The sequence below is a fragment of the Strongylocentrotus purpuratus genome, unplaced genomic scaffold (assembly GCF_000002235.5).
Source record: "Strongylocentrotus purpuratus isolate Spur 01 unplaced genomic scaffold, Spur_5.0 spur5_scaffold_3, whole genome shotgun sequence".
Classification (NCBI taxonomy): domain Eukaryota; kingdom Metazoa; phylum Echinodermata; class Echinoidea; order Camarodonta; family Strongylocentrotidae; genus Strongylocentrotus; species Strongylocentrotus purpuratus.
The window spans coordinates 11,650,825-11,663,385 of NW_022145609.1; positions in this window are offsets into that span (position 1 = coordinate 11,650,825).

Sequence of the window (12,561 nt, forward strand, 5' to 3'; positions counted from 1 at the left end):
GTCTTCTGGCTCGGGAGCTATGCTCCCTCGCAGAATATTCTTCAAAATGTACAAGTGAAGTGTGAAAAAAAGTGATGAAGTGCGAAAAAAGTACATTGTTTGTTTTTATACTATAATTTTGCTAAGGAATATAATTTTATAATACAACAAAACTTCAAAAACTGTGAGGGAGTAGTCACTTTCGTCTCCTTCATCCCTCTTATTCACTATGCTCACTCACTCGGACAACAAAACTTCAAAAACTGTGAGGGAGTAGTCACTTTCGTCTCCTTCATCCCTCTCATTCACTATGCTCACTCACTCGGGCTTTGGGCAGTCCACCCCCCCCCCTCCCGATAAAATTCAAAACGTGGTTTATTTCTAATTCGTTACCAGTGACTAATTTACAAATGCTGTTGAAATGGCCTATTTCCCTGAGCTTCCGGTGGCTCTGTCCCCTGTACCCCACCAAGGTCCCTAAGGCAGGCCCCTGGTTGCTCAGCTGACCATAATCAAATGCCTAAATCACCTGAGCTTCCGGGGGCTCCGCCCCCTGGACCCCAACAGGGCCCTACACGGACCTCTGGATGCACATATGACCATATTCAAAAGCCTGAAACCATGAGCTTCCGAGGGCTCCACCCCTAGACCCCACCAAGGGCCCTAAGGCGCCCCCTGGATGCTCATCTGATCGTAATTTAAGGCCTAAAACCGCTGAGCTTCTGGGGCTTCACCCCCTGGACCCCACTTTGATTAGTGACCTGCATGCATGTGTCACAAACAAGGTATCAAAATATGCTCATCTGACCCTTATTAAATGCCTAAAAAACTCTGAGCTTCACGGGGCTCCGCCCTTGACCCCCGCCGGGGCTTTGCCCGTGGACCCCACGCCAATTTACGCCCCCACCTGCTTTGCATGCTGTATCTGATCGCAAATACTTAAGCCCCCCCTAACTCCCATTTTGAAAAACGTTCCGCGGGGCCTGCATGTAACATGTAAGTGCGGTGATGATGCGGATTTTTTTTTTCCCCCCCCCCCAAAAAAGAAGATTTTGCTCATAACGTCACTCCTCCCCTGTTCCTCGCATTTCGTCCCCCCGGTCATGAAAAGAAATCGCCGCCCCTGATCACCGCTCTTACATGTTACATGCAGGCCCCGCGGAACGTTTTTCAAAGTGGGAGTGAGGGGGGGGGGGGGTGGGTTAAGTATTTGCGATCAGATATAGATTTTTTTGCACTTTTTCAAATTTTCGGGGGGGGGGGGATCCCCCCTACAAAAATCGAGGGGGTGGGGGGACGTGTCCCCCGTCCCCCCCCCCCCCCCGGGATCGCCGCCCCTGCAATTGATGGTATGGAGTCGGTTTGAAAAATAATACGACAAACATGTGACTAGACAATACACAATGTCCTCTATTGAAGCAGGGGTCAAAGAAACTGAAAATTTCAAGCATTATCAACTGTCTAAATATATTTTCTATTTTCTATCTTCTACCAGCCTTATTTGATTGTTCGAGATCCAACATGAGCGTGTCACCGACTGTCCTGTGCGACGGGATTTACCACTGCGATCACTTCGAGGACGAATTAGCATGCAGTAAGTCAAAGCAAAACTGATGATATATTCTCTATGTGCAAAACATATTTTCCCCTTATTACATTTTCTTAATGCCTTCACGATTACTTTAATGCGATTATTGTTTTTATATTTCATTTGGTTAGCAATTGACTTGCCAATTCGTTTCTATAATAGGCAAGTCATGAAAAATATGTAGAAATTAGGGTGTAGGAGTTCAAATTTCTTCTAATATTAATCAGAACCAAAAGAGGTTTTCCATAGGTTCGGAAGTATGGGGTGCTTTAGGAATGAATGTCGCACAGACTTCTAATGAAAACCTTTAGTTAGTGCATGAGTTGCGCTTATTTGATTGTTCGAGATCCAACATGAGCGTGTCACCGACTGTCCTGTGCGATGGGATTTACCACTGCGATCACTTCGAGGACGAATTAGCATGCAGTAAGTCAAAGCAAAACTGATGATATATTCTCTATGTGCTAAACATATTTTCCCCTTATTACATTTTCTTAATGCCTTTACGATTACTTTAATGCGATTATTGTTTTTATATTTCATTTGGTTAGCAATTGACTTGCCAATTCGTTTCTATAATAGGCAAGTCATGAAAAATATGTAGAAAATTAGGGTGTAGGAGTTCAAATTTCTTCTAATATTAATCAGAACCAAAAGAGGTTTTCCATAGGTTCGGAAGTATGGGGTGCTTTAGGAGTGAATGTCGCACAGACTTCTAATGAACACCGTTAGTTAGTGCATGAGTTGCGCTAAATTCGGTTTGAGGACGTAAACTCGTAGTGACGTTTTTTCATTACATAATCAAGCGTCCAATATTGTAAAAAATGAAAATGACCTTGAAAAATGTAAAGTAAGGAAAAGAAAGAAAGAAATGAGAAGAGAAGAAAAACGGAGAAAAAAGAAAAAGAGGGAGGGGAGGAAAGAAAGGAAAAGAAAGAAAAGAAAGAAAAGGAAAAAGAAGAAAAAAGAGAAAAGGGGGAAAAAAGGGGGTGAAAGAGAGGAGAGAGGAGAGAGGGGGAGGTAAGAGCCTGAAAGAGGAGGAGTGGGAGTAAAAGAGAGAGGGGGTTGTTGGGTGGAGTCGTCTCGTCGAGGGAGCAAGAAAGACACGGGTAAATATGTTGCTGTGTCGGGTCAGCTGTGTCGGTTTTTGCTCGATCCTCGTGTACTATATCAATGCAGAAGTTTAAAATTGGTGAGATGTATATTGTTGGTCGGCCGACAAGTTTGTTCCCCTACGAACTGTGACTTTTTATCCGCTGTGACGACTTCGCGACTAACTACAACTACAATACTTGTATTTTCTCGAAGTTTCACTTTCCTTTAAACTCAGTTAAAACAATCAGAGGTTTAACATTATCGGGGAAACTAAATTCAAACAAGGATTAAGAGTCAACAACGGTACGACAATCGTCTTCCTTTCTCTTTATTTTGATGAAACTCCAAAAATTCCGCGCTTCGCGCAGGGGCGGGGGCGGAAACTTCATTTAAACGAGTCGAGAACGGTACAACGAATCATTTGCTTTCTCTCATACTTTTAGGAAACGTCAAAGCTTTTGCGCTTCGCGCAGAGGAGGGAAACTGAATTCAGACATTTTAGGGTTAAGAGTGGCGAACGATGCAACGAATCGTCTACTTTTTCTAATAATTAAAGTAAACGTCGGAGCTTCCGCGCTTCGGGGGAGAGGGAAAAACTGAATTCAGAACAATTAGGGCTTATTAAGAGTCGGAAACGGTACAACGAACCGTCTGCTTTCTCTAGTAATTTAAGGAAACGTCTAAGCTTTTCGCGCTTCGCGCGGGAAGGGGGAAACTAAATTTAGAAAAGGATTAAAAGTCGAAAACGGTACAACGAATCGTCCGCTTTCTCTAATAATTTAAGGAAACGTCAAAGCTTCCGCGCAACGCGCTCAAGGGGGAAAAATTGAATTCAGATAAGGATAAAGAGTCGAGAACAGTATGACGTATCGTTTGCTTTCTCTCATAATTTAAGGAAACGTCAAAACTTCAGCGATTCGCACGAGAGGGGGAAAAACTGAATTGAGATAAGGATTAAGAGTCGAGAACAGTACATTGAATCGTTTGGTTTCTTTCATACTTTAAGGAAAGGTCAAATCTTCAGCGCTTTGCGCGAGAGGGGAAAACTGAGTTCAGAGAAATAGGGCTTATTAAGAGTCAAAAACGGTACAACGATTCGTCTGCTTTCTCTAGTAATTTAAGGAAACGTCTAAGCTTTTCGCGCTTCGCGCGGGAAGGGGGAAACTAAATTTAGACAAGGATTAAGAATCGAAAACGGTACAACGAATCGTCTGCTTTCTCTAATAATTTAAGGAAACGTCAAAGCTTCCGCGCATCGCGCATCGATGCCGTTCCATATAATAAATTAAATCACATATAAGAGTAGTTTGCTTATTCATCGAACGAGCATTCCAATGACTGACGCATATTCTGTGGACTATCGCAAGGGCTAAGGCTATGTCTTGGCTTGAAGTAACAGCATTTGTCTTAGTATTTTTATGGAATGGCTGTTTAAATGGAACCTTAACCACGGGATTAATGCTTTCACTATTCTTCCTGTCACTTTATCGCACAGTTATGAATATTCATGTATTAAAAGTAAAAGTAACATCTTACTTTAAATAATTCAAACAATCATTTCATGTCTATATGTGCTTTTCATTGTGTGTTTGGGCGATTTTCAAGAAAAGAGCAAATCTCCCATTAAGTTTCAAAATGTCTTAGGTCTTGATCAAAGCGGCAGATCACATTATTCGTCTTCTCGACGATTTCAATGTCTAGTTCAAAATGAAGTTCTGCTTTACAAAAAAAGAAGTCGGTTGAAGAATGAGGACGTCGCAAAACAACAGCAAATCAACTAAAGTGAATGTGAATGTTCAAATTTTACTTCAGGTCCTCATGGTCCATTTCATACCTGGGAGTGCAAATCAGATTCAAGTTAATATAACAAGCAACACCACCACCTGATGATTTATTATCTTTTCTCTAAGATTGTAAACACTTAAACAAGGCTCAGTGCCTAGGATTGATTGACCTAACACAGTTTCCGATAAGCTTTGTATATCTAAAGGGTTGTTAAACAACATATCTTTTATGTGGTCAAATTTATCCATCATGCTACGTATATATAACACCAACAAAAATCTTATTCCAATGTTCTTGTCAACTTATTTATATTTACATCGTTTAGCTTATCATTATCCATTATCATCAAAAGTAGGTGTGTCTACACAGTCATCCGAGTTGAAAGGCAATTCTTTAAGTAGACAAGTCCGACATATCCAATCAGCATCTGACTGAAAATTGTTATATACTGTTTAAGAACATTTTATATACTATACAGGGATACTTCTTACCCGCGATAACAATCTGCTTTGCTCTTCACAACCGTCATTATCACAGCGGATTGTTACTTTCCTGTCGTCCTTCGTAAGACTCGTAATTCTGTCATCTGATGTCCATTTTGTTTCCGTGTTTTGTATAGAATACATGCTTTTCCCGGTAAAATCATAAATGGATAATGTAACTTTCTCGAGAGAGGCTCCCAAATTGTCAGTGCTAGTTGACGGAGCTTATATATCAATCTTCAGTTGGCGAACCTTTCATAATCATGTATGGATGCAAAAGTCTTTTTTTTTCTTACATTAATTTTCCCCTTCTTCTCTCTCTCTTGTCTTTAATTTTGTTAACAGATAATTCAGCTACATATCTGCAGGAAGACGAATCACATTTCATAAACATGCCTTTCACCAGCACCAGCCGATTGTACAATGCATTCTTGCTACAAACAAATACTACGTATGGTTTTCGAATCGTGTTCCAATAATTGTATCTCCAGTATGATGGTGATGAAGTCCAAATAGGGACAGGTAACGATCCGTCTGACATACAGTCTGTCATCAAAAACTATCCATGGATATACACAATACGTTTCTGATGATCTCTATGTAGGTACCAATGAGATGTGGTTTACTATCATAGCAACAAAGAGTTTCACCGGGGTTAGAATCGACGTTGAGATCATCGCCATTGACCTATCAAGTAAGTTTGTGATTAGTCTTGATTTGTCTTCTAATGATAATAATAACTAGTATTTAGTACCCTGTCCACAGTAAACTAAATCAAAGCTTTTAAACAAAATGATCATACATTCATCAGAAAGGGTACATACACAATGTTTAAAAGCGATATGGAAAAGAAAAGGGCTTAACTTAACTATTTAGGGAAGAGGTATGTTTTCAAGAGTTTGTTAAATAGGTCTGTGGAATTTTCTGCTTTAATAAAAGAGGGGGTATTTTCCATTCTTTGGATGTTGTTACAGTGAATGTACGATCGCCAGCTTTGCTTTGCTAGGAATGGTAAACATAAATGAATTTCGAGAAGAGCGAAGATAAGTGCGAAATGTGTTATGAGATATAAAGCAATCTTTGATGTATATACACTGTCGCTCATAAAGTTGGGAATATATTAGTTTTACCCCAATTTATGGAATTATTTTAAAAATAATTTAGAAATAATAGATCTAGATAATAGTATACATTCTCAGATTTTATTGAATAATAATTTGCCAATGTGTGTTTTGCGGGACTGCTAAAGCATGTGTATGCTACCATGCTTTTCAACTAGGGGACTTACGCCCTCAAGTCATAAATGACAGTAATGAGGATTAATGCCAAACAAAAGGGAACTAATATAGCACATCGACACGGTTTTGATCCTGGGGACTCACAGTTACGAGGCCATTGCTTTGTCACTGAACCATGACTGTACGCAGCGGGGGCTAGGGTAGGGGGCAGTTTCCATAAATAAAATAAAAAACAGAAAATGCAATAAATTTTCAATAATTTATTGCCTTTACCCCGGTTCCCAACATAAAAAAATCTTCTATGTACCCATGCCTTGAGCCATAATGCATGGCCGTCCAGAGGATTTTTTTATGTTGGGGACCGGGGTAAAATCCAATAAATGATTGAAAATTTATTGCATTTTCTGTGTTTTTTTTTAATTTATGGAAACTGCCCCCTACCCTAGCCACCGCTGCGTACAGTCATGGTTCAGTGACAAAGCAATGACCTCGTAACCGTGAGGCCCCAGGATCAAAACCGTGTCAATGTGCTATATTAGTGCCCTTTTGTGGGGAATTAATCCTCATTATTGTCATTTATGACTTAAGGGCATAGGTCCCCTAGTTGATAAGCATAGTAGCATACACATGCTTTAGCAGTCACGCAAAACACACATTGGCAAATTGTTATTCAATAAAATCTGGGAATGTATAGTATTATCTAGATCTATATTTTTAAATTATTTTTTAAATAATTCCATAAATTGGGGTAAAACAAAAATATTCCACCTTTATGAGCAGCAGTGTACATTTTTAGAATATAATTTAAGTTGGAAATCACTGCATAGCTCAATGTACTTCATTATCTAGTCATTCCAACAATAAGACCGACCCCAGATCGACTAGGGACCGAACAAATAATTACAGTCATGATAATCCCCAATGGCCAATGCAATTGATGGTATGGAGTCGGTTTGAAAATAATACGACAAACATGTGACTAGACGATACACAATGTCCCCTATTGAAGCAGGGGTCAAAAAACTGAAAATTTCAAGCATTATGAGCTGTCTAAATATATTTTCTATTTTCTATCTTCTACCAGCCTTATTTGATTGTTCGAGCTCCAACATGAGCGTGTCACCGACTGTCCTGTGCGATGGGATTTACCACTGCGATTACTTCGAGGACGAATTAGCATGCAGTAAGTCAAAGCACAACTGATGATATATTCTCTATGTGCTAAACATATTTTCCCCTTATAACATTTTCTTAATGCCTTCATGATTACCTAAATGCAGTCATTGTTTTTATTTTTCATTTGGTTAGCAATTGACTTGCTTATGTGTTTCTATAATAGGCAAGTCATGAAAAATATGTAGAAATTAGGATGTAGGAGTTCAAATTTCTTGTGATATTAAAGATAAACTTGAGTTCTGGTAAAAAAAAAGAAAATAAATTCTCACAGAATCAAACGAAACTTACACTGAATGTTCAAGATTACAAATAAATGACATGTGCCAAACAATTTTGGAAGAAAATGTATACTGGCTGAGTAGTGAGCATAGAAAGACATGACTCCAGAACCTTGCAGTGCACATTAATACTTACATGCTACATGATCAACTGTTTCTGATCCTTTCCACACCTTTTCTTTCACAATGCAATCGCATTACCAGTACTAAAGTTTATCTTTAATCAGAAGCAAAAGAGGTTTTCCACAGGTTCGGAAGTATGGGGTGCTTTAGGAGTGAATGTCGCACAGACTTCTGATGAAAACCGTTAGTTAGTGTATGAGTTGCGCTAACTTCGGTTTGAGGACGTAAACTCGTAGTGACGTTATCTTCATTACATAATCAAGTGTCCGATATTGTAAAAAGTGAAAATGACCTTGAAAAATGTAAAATAAGGAAAAGCAAGAAAGAAAAGAGAAGAGAAGAAAAACGGAGAAAAAAGAAAAAGAGGGAGGAGAGGAAAGAAAGGAAAAGAAAGAAAAGAAAGTAAAGGAAAAAGAAGAAAAAAGAGAAAAGGGGAAAAAAAAAGGGGGGGGGGGTGAAAGAGAGGAGAGAGGGGGAGGTAAGAGCCTGAGAGAGGAGGAGTGGGAGTAAAAGAGAGAGGGGGTTGTTGGGTGGAGTCGTCTCGTCGAGGGAGTAAGAAAGACACGGGTAAATATGTTGCTGTGTCGGGTCAGCTGTGTCGGTTTTTGCTCGATCCTCGTGTACTATATCAATGCAGAAGTTTAAAGTTGGTGAGATGTATATTGTTGGTCGGCCGACAAGTTTTTTTCCCTACAAACTGTGACTTTTTATCCGCGAGTTCGAGTTCGAATTCGAGAGTGACTACAACTACAATTTTCTCGAAGTTTCACTTTCCTATAATATCAGCTAAAGAAATCAGAGGTTTTACATTTTCGGAGAACTAAATTCAAACAACGATTAAGAGTCAACAACGGTACGACGAATCGACTTCCTTTCTCTATATTTTGATAAAACGCTAAAAATTCGCTTGCTCACAACCGCCCCTCCCTAAAATGATGCTGACCAAGTTGATGAAATAATTCGTATATTTATGTCGTCGAGGAAAATGACCATTTGCGCATACGCAAGTATTAGAGATAGTCCATAGGAAACACAATTTAGCCTTCGGCCCCGGGTTAATAGGGTTGAATTTGTAGATATTTGGACATTTAATTTTGTCGGTAATTGGTGGTACTTTTGTCGGTAATCGTTGGCCTCTACACCCCCCCCCCCACACTTAAAAAAGGCCTAGCGACGCCCCTGAGCGCCGTTTTAGCATGACTTTCTTTTTAACTCTCAGTTTCGCCTATCCCAGATAACCCTAAGTTTTTTGTTGCTGCTTTATATGTAGTTGATAATGCATGATTAACATAAATAGAGAGAGAGAGAGAGATAACCACCATCATTATGCAATGGTTCAGGGTTTGTGTAATGTACAGTTGAAACCATTTCTTAGCGCGTCTCCCAAATAAATAGCGAAACTATTTTTGAGGAAAAGCATTATACTGAACTGAATAAAGAATAATAACTTTATATTGGCTCATACTAATACTGATACGGGCTAAAGACAATGTGGTATCGGCACAGTAAAGCTATGGTCACAAATCAGAGCAGCAACCGACCGAGCAGTAGCCTGCTCGGTCGTTGCTGGAATTAGGCATCGCCCAGCGATTAGGTCGGTGCCCGGGCGGCGACCGCTCAGGCACCGAGCGTATTTTGGGCGGCGAGTGAAAAGTGAGCAGGCGCCGCCCAAATTTTAACTCCGCGCTAATGCTATGGTCACATTACCCAAAAGTAGCCTGCTCGGCGGCCGAGCGGCGAGTTTTTAACCAATTCTGCCCGGCGGCTGCCCGGCCACCGAGGGGCGACCGGCCAGTCACCGCTCGTTGTTAGGGCATCGCTCGGTCGCCGCTGAAGTTTTAGCGCGGAGTTAAAATTTGGGCGGCGCCTGCCCACTTTTCACTCGCCGCCCAAAATACGCTCGGTGCCTGGGCGGTCGCCGCCCGGGCACCTCCCCCTGCAAATAAAAAAGAAAATAAGGTCATTTAATAAAAGTATCATGCGATAAAATGATCATTGTGATTCAAATTGATGCAAGAATTGTTTTGAATAAGCAATGCTTTTCACCAGAATCTTCTTTGTAAAAACGACTTTTACAAATCTCAGCCATGCAATTCTGCCACTGTGTTGTAAGATCATTTTCAGATTAGGTGAAGTGTATTCTTTAATGAGTATTTTAAATTAAATGGAACGTCTCAACTCAGTAAGCATGGCTGAGATTTGTAAAAGTTGTTTTTACAAAGAAGATTCTGGTGAATAGCAGTGCTTATTCAAACAAATATTCGCATCAATTTGAATCACAATAATTATTTGTCCTTTAATCCCTTTTAATGACCTTGTTTTCTTTCTCGTTTGCAAGGGGAGAAGAAGATATGTCACGTTAAAGACATCATAACGATCAGTGTTGTATGCGTATACACAGGCCCAGCGGAACGTTTATCAAAGTGGGGGGGGGGGGGGGGGGGGGCTAAAGTGTTTACGATCAGGTAGAGCGTAGCGAGCGTAAATTGTGTGGGGGTTCAGGGGGCGCAGCCCCAGGAATCTCAGGGGTTTTAGGCATTTAATTACGGTCAGAGAAGAACAAATATTTTGATGCCGCATTTGTGTCACTGGCAGGTCAGGGGGGGGGGGGGGGGTTTTTTTTCGGGTAGAATTTACGTTACTATCCTTTTTTTTTTTTACCGGTTTGGGAGGCTAGGGGGGGGGGGGCCGGGCCGTTAGAATCGGCCCGTGGATCCGCGCCTGGGGGGGGGGGGGCGGAAACTTCATTTAAACGAGTCGAGAATGGTACAACGAATCGTTTGCTTTCTCTCATACTTTTAGGAAACTTCAAAGCTTTCGCGCTTCGCGCGGAGGAGGGAAACTGAATTCAGACATTTTAGGGTTAAGAGTGGCAAACGATGCAACGAATCGTCTACTTTTTCTAATAATTAAAGTAAACGTCAGAGCTTCCGCGCTTCGCGCGAGACGGGAAAACTAAATTCAGAACAATTAGGGCTTATTAAGAGTCGGAAACGGTACAACGAATCGTCTGCTTTCTCTAGTAATTTAAGGAAACGTCTAAGCTTTTCGCGCTTCGCGCGGGAAGGGGGAAACTAAATTTAGACAAGGATTAAGAGTCGAAAACGGTACAACGAATCGTCCGCTTTCTCTAATAATTTAAGGAAATGTCAAAGCTTCCGCGCATCGCGCTAAAGGGGGAAAAACTGAATTCAGATAAGGATAAAGAGTCGAGAACAGTACAACGAATCGTTTGCTTTCTCTCATATTTTAAGGAAACGTCAAAACTTCAGCGATTCGCATGGGAGGGGGAAAAACTGAATTCAGATAAGGATTAAGAGTCGAGAACAGTACAACGAATCGTTTGCTTTCTCTCATACTTTAAGGAAACGACAAAACTTCAGCGGTTCGCACGGGAGGGGGGGGGGGGGGGAAAACTGAATTCAGATAAGGATTAAGAGTCGAGAACAGTACATTGAATCGTTTGCTTTCTCTCATAATTTTTGCTTTCTCTGAAAATTTTGTGGATACATTAAAGTTGATTGATATTTTGAAAGTGAGAAATGGAATGAAAAAGCAATTTACGTATAGACAATTTAATCCTTTTATGCGACTTGATTATTGGTTTGTATCCGAAAAACTAGATGAAATAATATCAAAATGCAATATAATATCATCTATAGCTCCTGATCATTCAGCTGTACAACTAAACCTTTTTAATTTACCTTCGAATGATATCAAATACAAGGGTTCTTATTGGAAATTTAATAATAGTTTATGTAAAGATGATAAGTTCATTGTGTTAATGAAAACCGCAATCACTGAACTGAAAGAGGACTATAAAACAGAAATAGAAAGTAAAAGAGTTTCATGGGATTTTTTGAAAATGAAAAACAGTTTTATCAGAAAATATTCGAAAGAAAAAGCAAAGCTAAGAAAGGAAAAAAATTGGGAATCTAGAAATAGAAATACTCTCCCTTGAAGACGATCTTTTGAAAGCAGTAAATAATGAGAAGATTGCATCTTTAGAACTGAAATGAAGAGAATTAAAAGCATGCTATGATTATATTAATGAAGGACTTAAAATTCGTTCTAGAGCATCGTACTATGAAAGAGGAGAAACAAATACTAATTACTTTACCCAATTAATGGAATCAAATAAGAGAAAAACAGTAATCAGAAAATTAATGATAAATGAAGAGAAAATAAGTTTTGATCAGAGAGATTAATTAAAGAAATACACAATTTGTATAGCAAACTATATGCGCATTCCACGGTAAATTCCAATTCTAGTGATGCTTTTTTCACAGATCTACCCAAACTAAATCCTCATTCTAAGGATATTTGTAAAGCGAAAGTTACAGAGAGGGAATGTATGGCAGTTTTGAAAGAAATGACATTTAACAAAACACCAGGTAACGATGGTTTAAGTGTTGAATTTTATTCATTATTTTGGCCGGTAATAGGAGACGTAGTGGTCGGTGCTTTGAATGAATCCTTTTGTGAGGGGGGAACTCTCCCAATCACAAAACAGGCAGTAATTACTTTAATTCATAAAGAAGGCAAAGATCTGTTACAAATTAAAAACTACAGACCCATTTCCTTACTTAATGTGGACTACAAGATTTTACCAAAGTTCTTTCAACAAGAATTAAAAAAGTATTACCAGAAGTTATTTGGATTGATCAGGTGGGATATCTAAAGGGCAGAAATATAGGTGAAGCTATTCGGTTAATTGACGACATGATCTTTCATACAACTCAAAATAAAATACCTGCTCATTTATTAGCGATAGATTTTGAAAAAGCGTTTGACTCGGTTTCACACATGTTTTTACA